The 20,271-nt window shown below is 44.9% G+C and overlaps 3 protein-coding genes and 1 long non-coding RNA gene across 29 annotated transcripts in view; 3 read left to right on the plus strand and 1 right to left on the minus strand.

Moving 5' to 3' along the window:
- CCDC92 (coiled-coil domain containing 92) overlaps positions 1 to 16,565 on the minus strand; it is a 34,873-nt gene extending 18,308 nt beyond the window's left edge. For 5 of the 12 annotated variants that reach the window (XM_081540466.1, XM_081540473.1, XM_081540467.1 and 2 more), the window contains exon 1: positions 16,075 to 16,272. The gene's annotated coding sequence lies outside the window, so the exon portion shown is untranslated. Of the gene's footprint in view, positions 1 to 7,674; positions 7,779 to 16,074; positions 16,273 to 16,439 lie in introns of those variants that run through there. The other 7 variants (XM_081540469.1, XM_081540468.1, XM_081540478.1 and 4 more) reach the window with 3 other exon arrangements.
- On the plus strand, positions 28 to 12,627 carry LOC145526000 (uncharacterized). Its single transcript, XR_014068568.1, has 2 exons — positions 28 to 169; positions 12,065 to 12,627. It is a non-coding gene; the product is annotated as an uncharacterized LOC145526000 (long non-coding RNA).
- The window catches only part of RFLNA (refilin A), a 279,104-nt gene continuing 275,128 nt past the window's right edge, over positions 16,296 to 20,271 (plus strand). For 2 of the 3 annotated variants that reach the window (XM_081540485.1, XM_081540486.1), the window contains exons 1-2: positions 16,296 to 16,394; positions 17,551 to 17,687. The gene's annotated coding sequence lies outside the window, so the exon portion shown is untranslated. Of the gene's footprint in view, positions 16,395 to 16,880; positions 16,966 to 17,550; positions 17,688 to 20,271 lie in introns of those variants that run through there. The other variant, XM_081540484.1, reaches the window with a different exon arrangement.
- Positions 16,296 to 20,271, plus strand: part of ZNF664 (zinc finger protein 664) — a 36,360-nt gene continuing 32,384 nt past the window's right edge. For 7 of the 13 annotated variants that reach the window (XM_081540489.1, XM_081540491.1, XM_081540488.1 and 4 more), the window contains exons 1-2: positions 16,881 to 16,965; positions 17,551 to 17,687. The gene's annotated coding sequence lies outside the window, so the exon portion shown is untranslated. Of the gene's footprint in view, positions 16,395 to 16,880; positions 16,966 to 17,550; positions 17,688 to 20,271 lie in introns of those variants that run through there. The other 6 variants (XM_081540497.1, XM_081540496.1, XM_081540493.1 and 3 more) reach the window with 1 other exon arrangement.

The following is a 20,271-nucleotide window of genomic DNA, read 5'->3' on the forward strand; positions in this document are numbered from 1 at the left end:
TTCCATTTCTTTAGTAGGTTGCTCATTGAGTTCCAGGGGGAGAAGTAAAACTCCGCACAAAACACTGATCTATTAAGAAGATCTGGCATTTAAAACAAACAAGCAATGCTGAGATCTGGATGAAGCTGACGCGCGTGAGAATGAGGCAAGGGAGGCAGGTGCTGTGCAGGTAATTTAGGGTTTGTCTTTGCAACAGAATTTGGCTCATTTTAGATAAATAAGCCATCAGTATCAACCATTATCCCAGTAGAAATAAATAAAAACAAAGAAAGGTAAAATAAGAGGACGGGCCACTGTATTTCATAGATTATCTGTCAGCTGTGGGAGGAGAGAAGAAGGAATTAGGGAAAGAAAACAATCACTACATTTTATATTCATTTGGATTTTCCAGAGAAGGGGATGCAATTCAGTATTTTCTCATTCTTCCTGTCCTTGACCTTGATGCTATTTTCTTGTGTCCCTTTTTCAATTTGTACAACGACCTTTGTTTTGTTTTCCTTTCATATTTGACCTCATGCTTCCTCCATGGGGTTAATAATAATCCTCCATTCATGGCACTCTTTCAGGGCTCACTTTACCAATAGATACTTTCAATAATAAGCATAAGATGTAGCCACATGTTTGTGTTTTTTAAAATACTTATTTGGCTGTGCTAGCCAGGTCTTAGTTGTTACACGTGGGATCTTAATGTTGCAGCATTAGGACTCTTGATCGCGACCTGTGGGAACTCATTCCCTGACTCGGGATTGAAACTTGGCCCCCTGCATTGGGAGCATGGAGTCTTCATCACTGGACCGCCAGTGAAGTCCCTGTATCCACATTCTTGGAACTTAGCAATTTTGGTTTAGAGTGCCCAGATTTTCCATTTGAAGTCCAAAATTCTTGGGTGTTTCAGCTTCTTCTGGTTGGACCAAAATATGGTGGAGTCTATCGGTCATTTGGGAGCTGGTGGAATTTGTTTTTCCTCCCTTTTTTTCGTAACTGGATGGTCGCCCTCGATCATGTGGGGCACTTCTTTTGCTGGTTGTGGGAGGGTGTGAAGCAGCTCCTGTCTCAGTGAAAACAGATGCCCAGAGATGCTTTTCCACTGGCTTTACTCTGCTTTTGTAGGGGGTGACCACCGCAGAGTGAAGCGAGCTTGCAGACAGTGATGGTGCCAGTGAGTCTGTTCCGTCTCCCCCAGCTCTGGCCCGACACAGCCTCTGGGTTGGTCTGAGGCACTTGGGGCAAGAAAATACTCAAAGGCATTTTTTAATCGTGTAAAGCTGAACATCATTCACAAAAATAGTCATTATGGCTATTATTTACTATTTATGTGCCAGGCTCATAGATAACCACATAATTCTTTTTGAATTATGGCTGTGCCAGGTCTTAGTTGCGGCACATGGGATCTTCAATTTTTGTTGAGGTATGTGGGATCTTAGTTCCTTGAGCAGGGATCAAAACCGGGGCCCCCTGCGTTGGGAGCATGAATCTTAGCCACTGGGCCACCAGCAAAGTCCCTCTTTTTAAGGAAGGGGAAACTGTGCTAACACTTTTAAAATCAGGAAAGATCTAACCCTTAGCTTAGAATTCATTGAGCTGAGCTGTAAAGCACTCAGGGATAAGATTTTACCAAGATGTAAAATCCTGTTGGCGGTGGTCTGCAGAGGGGAGCTGTAGTTGAGGATGAGCTACAGTGATGTGGCAGGTAGGGTGAACCCCCGGGCTCTGGATCCGGAGCTTGGTGGCCCCGGTTTGAATCCTGGCCCTGCCACTTGTTAAGTCTGGGCCTTTGGATGAGTTATGTATAAACTCCCTGTGCCTCACTTTCCTTATCTGCAAGATGGGAAAACAGTATCTACTTTAGTCAGTGAAGATTGAATGAGTTACTCTAAGGAGCCGCTATTCAAGAGACCTTCCTGCGGTGGTAGAAATCCTCTCTTCTCTGCTGCCCAACAATGTGGCCACCAGCCACATGAGCCCCTGCCACACATGTAGCTGGTATGTCTGAGGAAAGGAAAAGTTTTTATTTATTTATTTTGATTTGAATTAATTCAAACTTAAGTTGCCCTACGTGGCTAGGGAGAGCTTCCCTGGTGGCTTAGTGGTAAAGAACCCACCTGCTCATGCAGGAGATGCATGTTTGATCCCTGGGTTGGGAAGATCCCCTGGGGGAAGAAATGGCAACCTACTCCAGTATTCTTGCTTGGAAATCCCCATGGACAGAAGAGCTTGGTGGGCTACAGTCAGTCCATGGGGTCACAAAGAATCAGACATGAGTTAGCAACTAAACAACAGTGTGACTTGGGGCAACCATACTAGGCTTTACAGATTTAAAGCATGAACAACTGTGCCTGGAACTATGTGCTGTCTGCCATCACTACCCTGACACGGAGCACCATCCACGCGTGTTCCCCCAGCTCCCAGATAACACCACTGCAGAGTCTGCCATGGCCTGCTGTCCCTCTGTACTGCAAGAACACTTTAACAATTTTTAATACAATTTTTTTTTTAAGTGGACAGGTTGTATTCTTATTTTTATTCAGTTCAAGAAAATGTCTTTTTTTGGTTGCCCAGCATGCAGGATCTTAGTTCCTGGACCAGGGATTGAACCTACACCCCCTGAAGTGGAAGTGTGGAGTCTTAACCACTGGACTGACAAGGAAGTCCCGACTATTTTGTCATTATCATCATCCCATCCCATCTTGAGTCTTTATAGCACTTATCACTATCTAAAATTAGGTCATTTATTGATCTTTCTTACAGGACTAGAATACAAGCTCCATGGGAACAGGGCTTTCTCTCTCTCCTCCTGTTACAATACTAGCATTCAGAGCATGGAATGCCTCCCTCTAGTAATCTGAGCTGGCCCTTTAATAAGAAAGGGTTCTCTCTAGTTGAGAATTAGTGGTAATCTCAATCTCTGGTCTGACTTCCCCCCAACCCCCCACCACATTAAGTAGTGTATATTGTATTAGTGACATGAGAGGACTTGGAAATATCAATACTACCTTGTCGGCCATGGGGATAAGGCAGAGGAGGAAGCAGTGCTAGTTCACGCGGGCCTCTGGGAAGTTTGCAAATAAAAATGCCAGAAAACTCTCAAGCCACGTACAAAGGAAATATAGTTTAATTTCAGTGGGAGGGAAAGGGGGGCTTGTTGAGGATGCTCTGCAGAGCCTGTGACATACAGGATCCCACTGGGCACAGCTTAGTGACACCTGGACAGTTAGTTCTGTTAGGGGCTGACTGTGTGTGTTCAATAGCACTGACATGGGCACAGTGCCAAACCCGAAAGGTGGCTCTGCCCGTGGGAACTGAGCTGGCCTCATGCTTTCTCACCTCTCCAGTGGAGGCAGAAGCCCAGAAATTCAGGAAATGCTCATGCCGAGCTTTGATGATGGTTTTTCTGGTCCGTGATGGAATGAGAGAAAAAGGACAATGCAGTGACTTTTCCATAAGGCTAAGTTTATTTGGTTCAGAGGGTGAGTCTTTATTTTCATTTTAGAAATTCCCAATTGAAAAATGCACCGTTCCATGAATTCTGCAGGCCTAGAAACCATTTGAGTCACCAAGAGGTTTATGGTGATGGCCAGGAGCTTAACATCATCATCAACTTTTTTTTTTTTTTTAATTCAGTATTATGGAAGTTCACTTTATTTAATTAGCTGCCTTGGGCCTTAGTTGTGGCACGTGGGATGTTCATTGCATCAGGCTGGGCTTTTTGTTGCTGCACGCAGACTCACCAGTAGTGGCTCATGAGCTTAGTTGCTCCAAGACATGTGGTATTAGCTCCCTGACTAGGGATCGAACCCGCATCCCCTGCATTGCCATTCAGATTCTTAACCACTGGACCACCAGAGAAGTCCCCTTAATTTTGTCTTCTAATTTTTCTTTTGAAGTTTAGGAGGCCCATTACAACAAGTCGAGCAACCATGCTTCTTTTTACATATGCATCGAGGCTAAAGGTCAAGCCAGCATATGTTCTAAAGTGCTCACTGTGTACTCAGTCCTATGCCTACAGCTTACTGGGGATGTGAGGCTCAGCTGCCAGAGTACAAAGAAAACAGAGTGTAATTAAATCCTTGTGAGGATGCCAAGTCAGGGGCCAGGGGAAGGGTAACCCAGCACAGCACCTGGAGCTCTCATTTACCTGCCTGTCTACCATATGAGGCTTTGTGAATCCCAGACCGGTGGGGGCCACATCCCCATCATTTTAGTGTTCCTGGTACCTTACAAATCACCGGGCACGTGGAGCTGCCTGAGAAACATCGAGTGGCTAAGGCTGCAGTGACCTAGGTGGTCTCAAGAGGCCAGGACTGAAGCTGACCCTCAAGGATGGGCAGGGTTTACACAGGATGAGGTGAGAATGAAGTTTTGAGAGTCACAGAGAGACCACTGTAATGTCCCACATGGAAAGAGCATTCGGGGAGTGGTGGAAAATAAAGTCAGGTAGAAAAGTGAGGGCTGGATTTGAGCTGCTTGTTAAAAGTTACTCTGAAAAGCTGAGCTGGAAGAGAGAGGAAATGGGGGAAAAGTTGAGTTTTTACCTATTAGAGCCAAAGTGCTACCAGAGGGAATTGAATCTGGTGGGGATGATGCAGCGGGCAAAGGAGGGGACGAGAAGGGCAGCAGCATCCAGCCTGAGGCGCCAGGGATGCAGGGTGAAGAAGGCCAATGGCAGAACCGCCTTGTACCGAGGGCTCAAGTGCCAGGCGCTGAGCTACCCTGAGCGTTACAAACATTCTGAGGATTAGAGAGCCGCCTCCTATCTCACAGGGCTAGCAAATAAGCCAAAGGGGTTAAATGAGTTCCTTAAAGTCTCTACTAGCCAGGGGCTGGGTGGGGCTTCATCCCTCAGACTCCACAGTCACACCCTTAGCCGGGAGCTCCAAGGTTCTTGGCAGGTGAAGGTGAAAAGTGTGCATGCCCTGTGGGGGCAGAACATCCTTTGCCCCATATTCCACTTGTTAAGACTCCTTCTGCTCTTTTGTTTTCCGATGTTTTAAGCTTCTCTAGTCTACTCTTTTTTTTTTTTTTTTTTACTCTTTTTTGGCTTGGGCTAACCAGCAGAATTCCAGTGTTTTTTTTTTTTTTTAGGAGTGTTTTGAGTGGACCATTTTTTAAAAAGTCTTTGTTGAATTTGTTACAATATTGCTTCTGTCTTACGTTTTGGTTTTTCTGGCTGCCAGACGTGGGGTCTTAGCTCCCTGACCAGAGATGGAACTCACATCCCTTGCATTGGAAGGCAAAGTCTTAACCATGGACCACCAGGAAAGTCCCCAGTGCTTTTTCTTGATGCTCATGAAAAAAGCATGTTTCTTTGCTCTGAAGGCTGCAGAAAATTCTGGACTATTCTGGACTAAGAAGCTAGTTCTATTAAGGAACCACAAGCTTACTCTGCTCTTCAGTGTGGAAATGTGTGTAAAGGTATATACTTCTTTGGTTATCAAACAAGTGTTTTAAGACAGCTAGACTTCTGAGACTGTTGCTGACTCACTTAAAATGTAACTCCTAATTTCTAAAAGTTTGCTTTTCTAATTGTTTTCCTTGATAATTTATCATCTTAGTGATACAATTTAAATCTTTATCTCTGTTTTACTGACATAGAATATTTTAGGGTTTCCTGATTGGTTAGAGGAGGGGCTTGGGATTTCTCTCTTCATACAGAAGGTTGAATTAAGTGTAGATTCTAACGCTTTCTTTATTCAGATGGAGATTGAGTCTGCCTGTTCAGATCAATAATTGCATGGCTAACCAGCCTGGGGAGGGGAGAGAGAGGAGGATGGGGACTCCTTCCTGAGACAAATACAATCCAGCCAAGGGCACTGAAAGTAACACCCCTTGGGTCTCGCCGAGGAGCTGGTCTGCTTCTGCAGTCTGACTGACCTGCTTGGAACACCCTCTATTGAAGATTTTCTTCTTCCTCAGAGAATCTACACAGTCACTATTTTACAGCTGAGGCAAGATACTGTTGGTCGTTTTGGTCCAAAATTCCTACACAGAATAGGCATGTAAATTTTATGACTTGAGACATGTGAGGGCAATCAGAATTCGAGGGGGAGCATCCTCATGGTGAACCCCATTTTTGAGTCTGACCAAGTCAGGCAGTGGTGCTCCCAGGGGAGACCGGCCAGGTCTGGAGACCTTGTAGGCCATCACGGCTGGGGAAGGGGCACTGCCGGCATCTGGTGGGTAGAGGGTGGGGTGCCACTAAACAGCCTATGACACACAGGATGCCCCTCCTCAAGGCAGAATGCTCTTGCCCTGAAGGTCACAGCACTGGGTTGGAGGCAGTCTAATCCGAGGCGGGCCTCTTCCCCCTTCTGACTTGAGGTTTATCCTGCTCTCCTTGGGGTTCTGGGATTGCTAGTAAACTGTGGGTGACGGAGCGCTCAGGAGGGACAGGTCCCAGCCAAGCAGCCTCCTTCCTATAACAGAGGGCTCCTGACCTGGGAAGAGAGGCAACCGTCAGTGAGAGACACCAGGCTGCCTGCTTGAGAGGGTTTCTCCACACCTTCAACTCTTGGTGAGGCAGGTGTGCAGAAAGGCACTGCTTTACACATCTCATTGTTTTGCGTCAGAATATATGCATTTCCTTTTGCTCAGAAGAAAGGAGCTGTATGTAAAATTTGCATAAGAATACAATCATTTTCTTCCCATTATCGGAACAGTTTGAGATTTTGTTTTGCTGTTTGAATGCTTCAGTGAACTGGGAAATGGGGAGGGTGAATGTAACATAATTCTGGAACCCCCAAAGGGGACTCCAAATTTACAGTGATAAAGCTGCATATTTCTGCAGACATTAAATGGATATATCCAAGTGGACCCAATATATACTTTCAACAGGAGTACTTTGATCTAAACATTCAGGGCACCCCTACGAAATGTTGATGTTTAGAGGCTTTAATGTTTCTTGAATGCAAAGGAATTCCTGTTTTAAAGGAGACCACTTTTTGTTACTGTTTTTAGTCACTAAGCTGTGTCTGACTCTTTGCGACCCCATGGACTGTAGCCCACCAGGCTCCTCTGTCCATGGATTCTCCAGGCAAGAATACTGGAGTGGCTTACCATTTTCTTCTCCAGGGGACTGTCCTGCCCCAGAAATTGAAACCACATCCCCAAGCCCAGGAGACTACTAAATACTTGCATATATCTTATGAGGGTTCTAAAGACTCCTAAGAAATTTATGAAACCATACCCAAACTCTTAATCTTTTACATGTGGTGGCACTCTTAGAAAAGATTTCCAGGCTGGGAGAAATGAAACTACAGACTCCATGGCCACCAGGAAACCCTGTTTACAAAAAAGGGCCATAATTTAAACTTTGTAGTTTACACAAATATACTGGAGAAGTTAAAGAAATGTGTTGGGCTGGTAATTTCAAAAATGGTCTTCTACTTGAAAAAGGTCAATTCGAAAGTACAATTACTCTGGTTATAAAATCCCAGTTTAGAAATAAGATACAGGTGCAAACTGAAAAGCTACTTATCTTCTTTAAAAAGCTTCTGTATTAAGTACAGGAAGGTATTCCAACAGAACACAGAAGATGCATGAAGAATTATTAAAATACTCTTGAGGCAAACTCTTTCATACATTGTTCAGTGACTTTGGGGATGTAAATGATGGTTCTGTTTCCCTCTGTTGGGGGATATAAAATAACCCTGTGCAGTCTTTCAGTGGAGAAACTACCTTTCTCTGAGCACTTCTCTGAGCGAGGCACGTCTCGGAGGACAACTGGGAAACGCCAACAAGTAAAACAGATGCGAACCCAGCCACTACTGGAGCTTACATTCCTGAGGGGGGAGAGACAGATCATCCTACACATGAATTTGATATCAATTCATACCAAAAAAGCAGGATTTCTGCCAACAGGCTACATTAAACTGAAGTTACTAAATTCCTTACTGACCATTATTTAAGAGTAGATAAACCTAAACATGAGCATACAAGTAAAATGAGCTATAATGTTAGAAACTGTTATCTCTATCATTTGCTCTTAAAAACTCTTAGACAATATTACATTGTGTTAACCTATAAAACTGCTCTACTTCCATTAGCTGAGTAATTTTTTTTTTTGAGTAATGTTTTAAGATGCCATACTTATCTGACAAATTCTTAGTATCAACAATTGCAGTATCCTTTAATGCAACTTATAGTAGTAGTTATTTTCTAAAATCCCTAATTCTCTTTGGACTGATAGTGAGGCAGTTAGCTCACTTTTTACCTCAAGATTTGTAAAGAAACTAAAATAGGGAAAACACACCTTATCACCTCAGAATTCCTGTGAACCATCTGCTCCATATTTGTTGTTGTTGTTGTTACTGTTTGGTTTTTTAAATTTTATTTTTCAAATTTGAGGATAATTGCTTTACAATGTTGCATTGGTTTCTGCCATACAACAACATGAATCAGCTCTAAGTATACACATGCTAGGTATTTTTGAACACTTATTTTTAAAGCCCAAATTAAGATGGTAAAATCAACTGATATATAATTGGCTTCTGATATGTCTGGTAACATTTGAAAACTACAATGTAAAATCTCTAAATAATATATTGTCATTTAAATATACTGTTTAAACGTACCTTCAACCACGTGTGTGTATGCATGGGTGAATCAAGGTATATTAAAGTAAATCAGTAAAAACTTGTGTATAATTAAGCAAAGAAGACTAGTAGCTCACAGAAAAGGACATTAGTCCCTGGAAGGCAGACTGTTCTCAACAAAGAAGGATCTGTCTTCGTTTTGCCTCAGCATGGTCTGTCCACAGACAAGATGTATTGCCCTCACTGTAACATGTGATTCTGCTTTTCCTTCTCTTTTTTTTTTTTTCTGATTCTCCTTCTGACTGTGGTCAATTGTGAAAATAGTGAGGGCGCCTCACTCGGGGAGGAACTCACATTTCTAACGGTCTTCATGTTACCCTATGTTGGGGCCATTTTAGAAACATTCTCCCTCTGATGAATAACATGGTCAAGGCTGTCTTTGGCCAGGCATCCTTTATGGACTGACCAGTCCCTCAGTCCCTCTGTTGTTGTCGTTTTCTCGCTTCACTGGGTTTTTGTTGTGGAGAGCAGGCTTAGTTGCCTTGCAGCACGCGGGATCTTAGTTCCTCGACCAGGGATCAACCCTAGTCCCCTGTGTTGGAAGGCGGATTCTTAACCACTGGACCACCAGGGAAGTCCCTGACCAGTCCCTTCTGGCAGCTCTTCATCATGCTGTACTTGTCCCCGATCAGGTAACCCATGGTGCAAGGGCCTTCAGAGGCTGTCAGGGGTCCCCGTAACTAGACATTTTGGCCTTCCCAAGGCAGCACCTTGGCAGCTCCTAAGGATTTAATTTGCTCATCTTGCTCCTGTGCCCCTGGCCTCATACATGCACATGTAAAGGGCTGCAGGGGATAATTCAGCAGGAGTGGTATGCTCCAATTTCAGCAGTTCAACAGCACTGTATGAGCTACATTATGCGTCAGGCTCACATGGGCAGGAGGGCGGGGGCATGTAGACCAAGAGAGTGGCTTAGCTATCTCCCCTTTAGAGGGAGTGGGATTTGTAAGTATATTCAAATTTGTCTGATTCAAACAAGGAAAATGATTTTCATGTCACCACTTAGTAATTTCACCAGATGTAGAGGGTACCCACATACAAAAGGCTGACACAATGACCATCAAAAAGACTTCTAAAATATTTTATTTCTGGATTTGGCACTTTAAATGTGTCTACTTATAATGGGAATCTACAATTTACAGGTTGGATTGTAAATAAAGCTGTAAGGCCCTACACATTCACTGTATCGTTCAGAATCAGAAGAGGCAGTTAACTGTCACGATGGAATTGTAGGAAAGAAAAAAAAGAAAACCTGGCAGGATTTTGCAGAACTGGACGGAAGCAGCCAGGTGCCCTACTTACAGATTGTGAACACGAGGGCTTTAACAGACAAAAAACTGGGACCTTCATCTAAAAAACTCAGTAGGCTTATGAGACTTCTTTTTTCTAAGATTTTTTTCTTTTAATGTGGACCATTTTTTAAAATCTTTATTGAATTTGTTAACAATACTGCTTCTGTTTTGCATTTTGGTTTTTTGGCCCTGAGGCACATGGGATCTTAGCTTCCTGACCAGGGAGCGAACCAGCAGCACCTGCACTGGAAGGCGAAGTCTTAACCACTGGACCACCAGCAAAGTCCCTTATGAGACTTCTAAAGGCAGAATTTTAATGTGCTAGATGAAGTTGTGCTCTTGTCACTGGGCAGTCCTGATAAAGGGCATCCAAGCATTTCATTCACAGGCCTAAGAAGCCTAGGTGATGAGGTTCACTTGAGGGTTCAACAGTTCGCACTGCTGAACAGTTCAACCTTCCCACAAGGGTTTATACTTCTGTGGGCCACTAATACTAATGTACCAAGGCCTCACAGCATCTCTGGTGGAAAGACACTGGCCCCAACTGCTTAACAACTCCTAACTTCACTTGGTTTTCCTTTGAGGTTCAGAGATGGATAATCTGTTTCCCACTTGAGTTTCAGACTCAAGATGAAAAGCCACCCAGGAAGGTCCTACGGGCCTCTGGGCCTACATGGGAAGGCCCTCTACTGTGCCCATAGCCTGCTGGTGGGCAGAAGTCAAGGTGCCATTCCAGACTTAGTCAATGAGGATCAAACTGCTGAGTTCCATTCTACAAATGAATGAGACACAAGAACACCGCCGAACACACAGCATGCTCAACCTGTCTTCAGGAAGGTCTCACCTCTGGCCATATTTGTTCCAATTTAGAGTCTACCCACCCATCCCCCACCCCCCACAAAAACCCCATGTCTTTGCCCTCAGACAGTTACATTGCACTTTGCTCATCTCTGAGCCAGGTCCTAATACCACAGCCTCACTAGACGGAGAAATCTCTTTCTGTTGAAAACTGACTCCAGCACTTTCTTGATGGGAACGGATTCCTCACTTGAAACCCATCACACAACTCAGAGGCCTAGAAGGAGGACATATCTTTTCCCTCTGTCATCAAAGACTATGTCCTACCTGCCTCCCCCAGCCCTACCCCATCCAGTGCAATAGGACATGTCAGTGAGCAAGTATCTCAACGGCCGAAAGCTGCTGCTCTATTCCCCAGGGATTTTCTAGTCCACTCACCATGATTCAACCAAAAGATAAAGATGACTCACTATCAAAGACAAGGATTGACCCCTCCTTGAAAAGGACAGGCTCTGCCTAATAACTTCTGCTATATTCCCAGAACAGAAAATTAAAAAAATAGCAAAGCCTTTCTTCATCTTTCTCATCAATGTGCGAGACAGATATTTCTAAAAACTGGATCTCCTCCCACATGCTACAGCCACTGAGGGAGACGTGACACCAGTGTCCTTTACCTGAGTTGATGCTTGTGATAGTTGGAGAAACGGGGATTCCTTCGATGTCTGAAGTGTGGCAGGAACCTCATTGCATACACTCATCATTGTAAGAGAAATTACATTAGAAACCATTAGAAAAATATGGCGGCCTCGGGATGATTAAGCCAGGACAGGGATGGACCTGTACCTTGGTGAGCCAGTGTTTTTACAGTGAGGTTACACTAAAGGTGGCCCTTTCAGAGTGTGGTGCCACTCATTTCCAGGTGGACTGTGTGACTTTAAGAAAATCAGTACTGTAATAATCCTGGGAATTAATAATATGTGGCAGCAATGTCACATAAGAAATGCCTCAGATGGACTTTCCTGGTGGTCCAATGGCCAAGACTCCCAATGCAGGGGGCCCAGGTTTGATCTCTGGTCAGGGAACTAGATCCCACGTGCAGAAACTAAGCAGAAACTAAGACGCAGTGCAGCCAAACAAATAAAAAAGAAATGCCTCATAAATCCTCTTACCTATGTAGTAAATAACAGGGGTTCAGCCTGCATTTAGAAACAGGGTGAGAAGGAACTCTGAAGAGCAAAGCATCATGGATCTTACATAGGTCTAAACGTAACATCTTAAGGGTTGTCAAAGAGGCAACAAAGAGAAAGATTGTAGCAGCAGAATATTGTATGCCTAGAATTCCATTATTAAAAGCATTCTTCTATTTTGTTTTCTTTATTGTAGCTTTTAGCATCTCAGGCTTGTTCTTGTGTGCTAGCTGATGGAATTGCACTGCTCACTCCCAAGAATCAGCTAGTAGGAAGGATCTCGAAAAGAGGACAACACTTATTCCCTCTTCCCTTACAGGCTCTGAAGAGTAGAGAATTCTTGCTTCAAACGGTTATTTCTGATAAAGTGGTATACAGGGAGAATCATAAAAGTATTCATTTATCTGCTCCCCAGTGTGGAAACTTGAGTAAAAACATAAACTCTGGTTTTCTGATTAACAAAGAGGTCTTTTAAGACATCTGTGAGGTGCCTTCAGAGATTATGGCAAGGTTCTGTAAAATGTAACCTTTCACCTACAAAAAGGCTGCTTTCTAACTGGTTGCCTTACTTGATAATTTGTTGTTCTGATCATAATATTTAAAACAGCATCTGCAATTTTTTTTTCCCCTCAAGGAATAAATCAATACTCGTAAGGTGTCCTTATTTGATTTTTTGGTTGGCCAGAATAACTTGGTATTCTTCTCTTTTCCTTTCATGCATAAAGTATAAATAAACAGTGCATCTCTGGTTCAAGCAAATTTTTAAAATCTATGTTATTTAAATAGTCACACTCAAATCCAGCTGGTGGATAACAGGCACAAAAGCATGGGACAAACTCATCTGCTAAAGAACAAAAGAGAGGAACTGTTTTTCTAACTTTTTTTTTAAAATTAATTACACGTATACATTAATTCAGAGCTGTTTTTTTTCCCCTCTAACTTCTTCCTAAATTGGAGAGCTCAGAATCTGGTCTAACTCAATTGGCCTCATTACCATCATGTTCCACTAAATCCTTGTGCAGACAGTATTTATTGGGTTCTCTACTGTTCACAGGAAGCTCTAGCTCTGCTCCTGGGCCACAGACAGAGTCCTAACCCCACTGATCCACTTAATACAAGTACTGTGATTGACAGTCAACAGCCTCATCTTTGTTGTAATGGACAGAGCATCATTCTTATCGTTGACAAATTATCATTCCCAGGTTTGGGCTTAGTACAAATGGGACACATCTTTTCCTTCTTCAAACACAAACTCCAATTCGCCTCATCTTTTTGGACCACTGTGATTCTGCTTCTCCTCAGCTGTGTTTTACCTGCCAACACGTATGAGGCAGACATATGGAAAAAAGTCCAGTGCAACTTACTGTTGGTGGATATGACTGGACTTCTGGCTGTGAAATTTGAGTCGTTTGAGTAATGAAATAAACAAACTAAAATGCAGCGCAAGCACAAGAGTCAGCCCTTAACCAGTATCTTTCAAAAAATAATTTCAGCTAAGAAAAAAAAAATCTATTCACCTTCACAACCTGCCGACTCTTGAAAGAATGACTGACATCATTCCATAAAAAAAAAAAAAAAAGCTTCTCCTGCTTGTTCTCCTAGAAAAGGGTAATTTTCCTCTTGATTAAATGTTTATTATAGAAAATAAACGCCAAGAGAAAAAAATCATGAATAATTAAGAAGAGTCTTTTAAAATAGGACATGGGATGTGAGAGTGCTTTATTACCTGTAAAGCCCCACACAAATGCAAAGAAAGTAAGCTTAGAATCATCTCTGGTATCAGGTAGGCCTCTGCCCTGGTAACAATCTTCTGAGGATGGAAGTAGGTGTCTGGGGTGTTGTTATGCCCAAACTGCAGAAGTCAGAGTAAGAAATAAAAAGACACCACGATGCCCTCCAATCAGGCTGCCACTGCAGTCCCTCGGCCTCCCTCAGAAGACCTCTCTAATGCCAATGGGGGAACCTCCTAGCAGTCATTCCTGCCCATCGGGGGACCAGATTATCCAGAAACTCTGCAGGGAAAGAGCAGCCTCTTCTTGCCACTGGACGTTCATAAGCAACTTGTGCTCTTTATGTCAAAGTGAAGTCTGTCTTCCTGCAAGTACTACTTGCCTTCGTTGGAACTCATGGAAATAACTCTAAAACACACAAAATCCCTCTGCTGCCTGACAGACCTTGAATATTTGAAGGCAAATAGGACACGTTCACTCCCCTGCCCAACCTTTCTGCTGGTTTAAACATCAAAGCTGGAGATGTGAAAATTGGTGTCATTAAGCTAGCACCTACCTAACTAGTCTGGAACGGTTAATCTGAGTCAAACATTTATTGCACACTTGGTGAGTGAAACATATAAAGGTGCCTAGTTTCTGCCCTTTAAGGATACCCAATCCAGTAGATAGAATTAATCTCAGTTAACAAACAGAGTGTGTCCACTATGTCTTAAGGACTTTTTATGGCTGACCTTGTTCCAGATAAAAGAAAGGCTTTTTCTTTTCTTGCCATATGAGAAAATGATAAATAAATATAAAAATAAGTATGTCTTAAAAGTCTCAGTGTTGTTAACATCAGTATTGCCACAAACGCACTGTCAATTAAGTAATGATGATGCTAAAATGAATTTATCCAATGAATGACAGATGAAAGAGTTATGCACCCACAAGAGTGATTTTCTGCCATAAGTAAAAGGATTCATTTGTTCTTTTTGAAAAGAATCAACAATAAAAATATCTAATTGCCAAGAAATCTGTTAGACTGTTGTATCTACAAATGCTACAGTAAAAATCTCATATACACAAATTATTGTCCAGTACTTTAGATATTAAGTATACCTAAATTTACTGAGGAATTACATCATGATGCAGAGGAATAATAAAAACTATTTTATCTTAAGGTTTTCCAGTAGTGTCTATGCACATGTAAACATACGTATAAAGACACACACATATAAATTTATCACAAGCCTTAAAACCTTCTCCCAAAATATATTTCACATAAAATGAACATTTAGCCAAAAGAAATAAATTCAAAACATCTTAAAAGTCACTTTAAATGTTAGCATTATTTTCCTTGCAATTCAATGGTAAGACAATGCAGGGGAATTCTTGATTGTGCAAAACAAAACCCATTTAATAAAGCAATAATAAGGCTCTTGAAATACATTTTAGACTTAAAAGTCTTAAAACGGCAATTCTAGTATTAACACTCTTACAGGTAGGTTTCTGGAAATGGGTAATACATTACGGTAGGACAGCCGGGCAGCTTGTATTTTGTTAAGACTGATTGCTGCAACTTAAATAACAGAGCGCGATCATACTTCCTCTTAGGCCACTTCGTTTCAATATAGAAATAGATAATACTGCCCAATCCCAAAGCTTGTAATTAATACAGGTCAACATGAAAACAGGTAAGTTAGATGAACTAGAGTAACTCGCCGTAGCAGACGGCGGCTCGGTAGCCGAGTCTGGAGCCCTGCTGCATATTTGCATTCCGCTCAGTTTCATGAATCACAAACAAATCGTTATTTAGGGTAAACGAAAGCCCACACCAAAGCTTCAGAAAAGGGCTGTAAAGGTAGAGTACTTACGTAAAGGGTTATCAGGACAGGAGACAATGCAACTTATCTGGGAGGGTCTCTAACGTCCACGGGGTGGTAAAACGCATTTGAAAGGCGATGTGGATTCGGATGGCCGCCTCCCCACGGCATCCCAGACAAAGCAGGGCCAGGCCCTCGGGCGCTCCTAGTGCACCTGCAATGCGGATCCCTCACCCTACAATCCCACCCCTGGGCTGACAGGAGCGGCCCCTGGGCCGCCCTCTCCTCCCCCTTCGGATCGGCTTCGTTACGCGGTGGGTTCGCACCCCAGCCTGGACTGTAGCCCTGGCAAGGGCAACCCCCTCCCTATAACAGGCTGGAAGACCCTGCAGGCAGCCGGCGCGGGGTCGCCGCGCCTCACTTTTGCCCTCCTTTCCACCTATTCGTTCCTCACTCCCCGCCCCCTCCCCCGAGATGTCTCCATAAGGGGACACCCTTCCCCACCCCGTGGGTCTGGAGGACCCCTCTCCTTGCAGTGAGGGCTTGAAAAATTATCTAAATGAGTTCCCGCTGCGACAGGTGCCGCCGTCCCCCGCCGGCACCCGCAAAGCCTCCCTGCAGGTACCGCCAGGTGAGCGGGGCTGGACTCGATCACACCTCGGGCCCCGCCTCACCTGCGGGCGCAGCCGTCGCGGTCCTTCAGGCGGCTCCCCCCCTCGCCGCGTTCCTCGGGGCGGGAGGCTGCGGGGGCCGGCGGCCCATGGGCGGGGCGGCGGGCGGGGCTGGCTCTTGGCTCCGGCCCTGCCCCGGCCGGGCCGCCAAGGGAGGTCAGTGGGCACCGCCCGCCGAGCGCATCTCGCCGGCTCCCACCCGAGCGCTAGCCGCGGTGCACGCTGGGAGCGGGGGGCCGAGGCGGCGAGAAGGCCTGGCCGCGCTGACCCGGCGGGCGGCCGAGGCGCCGGCGCGGCGGCGAAGGCGGCGGCGGCGGCGACGGGTCTGTGTCTGAGGGGAGGGGCGGGGGAGACCGATCGATACTCACTTCGCGGGGATGGGGTAACGCCCCGCCCCCACTCTCCCGCGGCTGTGCGGGGCTGGGGAACCGACCAAGGGGAAGGGAGGGTCTGGCCGGTGGGACGCAGGCGCAAAGCTCAGGTGCGGCCGCACTGCGGTTGCCCAGGGTAACGCGGCCCCGGGTGGGGCGGGGGGGAAGGAGGAGGAGCGAGGCGGGCGAGCGGGAGCGCGCCTGCTGGGCGGTGGGGGTTGTGGGGGTACCCTTGACAGGCCCGGGATTGGGGCAGGGGGAGGGCGCGCGCGGGCAGCCGACGGGGGCGGGGGCAGAGGCGGGGGGGAAGGGGCGAGGGCCGGGCGGCGCGCATGCGTGCGGCCCCCGCTCCCCCGGGGCTCGCCGGCCTCGTGCGTGCGCACGCGCGCTGTCCCCCGGAGGCGTCTGGGTGTTCGGAGCGCGCGCGCGCGGCTCGGAGGCGCACCTGTGAGGTGTCCCTTGAGGAGAGGGAGGGTGGGTGCGCGGAGTCCGCGGCCTGGGGCGCTTCAACCCCTCACTTGGAGTGAGTTCTGGGGTGGCCGGGCTGTAGTGCCTTTATTTCTTTTCGGGCTCAAGGCAGGGGCGAGGGGGGGTGGCCAGGGAGCGGGTTCTGGGTCGGAAGGAGGATGAGTGGATTAAAGAAAAGAAAAACAACCCATTACTTAGGATGGGCCTGGAGCCGGGGCAAGCGCCCGGGCACCAGGTGGGAAAGGTCGGAGCGACCCCGGGCAGCCGGGCGGCCCGGCGGCCACCCGGGTCGGCCCGGGGGAGGGCAGACTGGCTTTGGGCCTCGGCTAGCCGGCGTGGGCCCGCAGTACCGGGGAGCGGGGGTCACAGATGGCGGCCAGGGCGAGCGGCAGCGACCGGGGCGAGGCCGGGCGGAGGCCCCGCGGGAGTCGGACTCCCGAGCTGGGCTCCATTGTTGTTGGAGCCGAGGGAAGGGGGAGCAAAACAGCTTTAGAAACCCGTGAAGCCGCGCCTTGGAGCCTTTCCAGGCGGGTCCCCGGAGAGGCGGTAATGGCCGCGCCGTGGGATCAAGGGAGCCGGGCTGTGCCGCGGAGAAGCCTGGCTGCATGGTGTGATGTTGTGCTTTTTTTTTTTTTTTAAGAGCGCCTCGCGTCCCAGCAGAGCCAGCCAAGCATCCTACTCAGGTGATGAGGAACCCTCTGGGCACCCAGCGCAGATCGCTGCTGCCGCTGGACGCCTCCATTGTTTGACCATAACAAGGGCCGGATTCTCACCCAGGTAAACTGGATGGCAGCGCAGTCGAGCTCCCTCTAACCTCCCACATCCAAAGGAATCCTCTTCTCCTCTTTCAGGACTTTACTCCAGTTTTCTTACTGGGCCCTGCTTCTGATTAACTCAGTATATCCACTTCCCTGGCATTTCCCCATCTGGCTTAGTCTTCCCGCATCTCTCTGCCCAGTCACCTCTCATTTCCCTCAAAACTCAGCTCCTTTGTGAAACCTTCCTTGCCCAACTCTTAACAACTAAATCTCTCCCGGAGAAGCCTGTTCCGGACTCTCCTAATTGATAGTTTATTGGTTGTCTTATTGCAACAAAGGAGACTAGATATTTTTTAAAATTCTAAGCTATTGCCTTTTTTTTTACAGGAAAGTTTTGTGATAGTTTATTGTTTTAAGAGAATCGAACTGTTTTTGTTGCTGTATATGTATTTTTTTTTAGCGGGGGTTCCTCCTTCCTTTATAGATGCACAGTTTTTTAGACCCCAAAAAATGATCTTCTTGTTCAACCCACAGATTGATTTAAATCTTAAGAATTACTTTTAAATCAGCAAAGTAAAACCTTTTCTTTGTAAAAATTAAAACATCACAGAGATGGCTGATGTCTTTGACTACAGACCTCTGTTCCCAGAGATAACAACTGTGTATAACCTTCTAGATCTTTAAAAATATTTTCACTCCAGTGTGTACTTGTATTATCTTCGACTGTTTTAACAAGTATGAGTACACTCTAGCTTTCTGTTTTTAGCATAGGATGCATTCAATCATTTTGCAGAACTGCTGCATCATGTTCCATAGTTTGAGGACACCATAGTTTATTTAGCCATTTCCTGAATTGATGGCAATTTATGATTTAACTTTACATTTAAAATAGTTTTTTTGGTTGTTCTCTACTGAAATTTTAGTGAAGGGAGCACAAGTCTACACTTATTACAGAGACTAAGTGTTTATGATGGACGTTCTCTTTGGTTCAGAAATTTACATGTGGGGACAACCCCCTCCCCCTTGTAATTATGACTCTGTTTTAATTGTGACTCCTGTTTTAAAGTCCTGTGACCTTGAGGAAGACATTTAATCACTCTAAGCCTGAGTTTTTTTTTTCTATAAGTAGCGATAATATCTGCTCTATTTACTCTACCAAGTTCAGTGATATGATGTGTGTTAAAGTCTTTGAGAGTATAAAGTAGTATATAATGTTGATTTTGTGATCTGAAGGGATTTTTAATTTGCACTACAATTTATATTTCCTTCTTTGGCCAGATATGTATGTTGTAAAATACTACAGATAGCCAACTTTGAATGCTGTTTAGTTTCTGATTTTGTCATACTTTTATCAAGTACTCTTTAGGCTTCTGAAAGAGTATTTTACAAAGCACATTTTTCATAGTGCTTTACATGCTTTGAAAAATAAGGCATAAAAATTAGTTGACTGTGAATAAAGCATCAGCAAATTGAACAGTCCATAAAACTCGCATAATATGTAAACAGAACTTCCTAGTGATGTAAATTTCTTTGTGTTTTTCTGTAGCAGCAACAGATTCAGGTTAGTTTTTATGTCCTTTAAGTAAAATGGATTCTTACTGAATTTGCCAGAGGTATCAAGAGTTTTAACAGTTTACATATATAGTCAGTAATGTGATGGTTATCATATTAAGATGTAAAAGGCACAACTAAGAGGTATGTAGGTATTTTTTTTTTCTTTTATTCAGATGTATATGAATGTTTCTAGGATGGCCACCAAAATCGGCTTGCCGCTGTTCTCTTCTAGTTCACGTATGGGGGCAGAAGGGATCAGAAGTTAAACACAATCACGCAGCTGCTCGTATAATCACAAACCGATATCTGCTATGAAAGTGAGGTAGCATTGGCTGTGAGAAAGTATTAAAAAGGGGACCAAATTTTAGATTGCAGAGAGAGGACCCAGGAAAGACTTTTTTGCAAAAAATAAGCTTTGAGCTGAGATCTGAAGGGTGAGTAGGCGTCAGTGTAGAATGAGATGGGGGATAATTTTCCAGGCAGGGGAACGGCATGTGGGAAGGCCCAGAAGAGGGAAAGCTTTGCCCATTCTGGGAACTAAAAGAGTGACTTGTGGATAGATTATGGTGGGTGAGGGGCAGGTGTGGCTAGGCAGGGGGCCAAATCATGTAGGGTCTTGTAGGGCAGGTTAAGGATGTTTTATTTTACCCTGAGTAAAGTGGGAAACCGTTACAAGGGTTGGGTTTTAAACAAGGGAAGGACTTAATCAGATTTGCATTTTTAAACAACCATTCCAGCTGCTACCTGCAGAATGTGGGAGTGGAGAGTGAAAGTGGGGGAAACCAGGTAGGCGATGTCAGAGGTCTTTCTGTAAGAGAGATGGTTTTTCCCTTCTAGTTCACATTGACTTCAAACTACCAGCTAAACTAAGGTCAAAATAGATATTTGTTTGTAAAAATAAATAATTTTTTATTTTCAAAAAGTAAGCATAAAGATGCACTTTTTTATGCAAAACACACATATGTTAAACTAATTATTCATACTATGCTTAACAGAATAGGATCAGAGGGCGTCAAAATTTGGGATATTTAACATATTTTTGGTAAGTT

Source organism: Giraffa tippelskirchi, chromosome 11 (genome assembly GCF_054371585.1).
Source record: "Giraffa tippelskirchi isolate mGirTip1 chromosome 11, T2T-mGirTip1v1.2.pri, whole genome shotgun sequence".
NCBI classification, from domain to species: domain Eukaryota; kingdom Metazoa; phylum Chordata; class Mammalia; order Artiodactyla; family Giraffidae; genus Giraffa; species Giraffa tippelskirchi.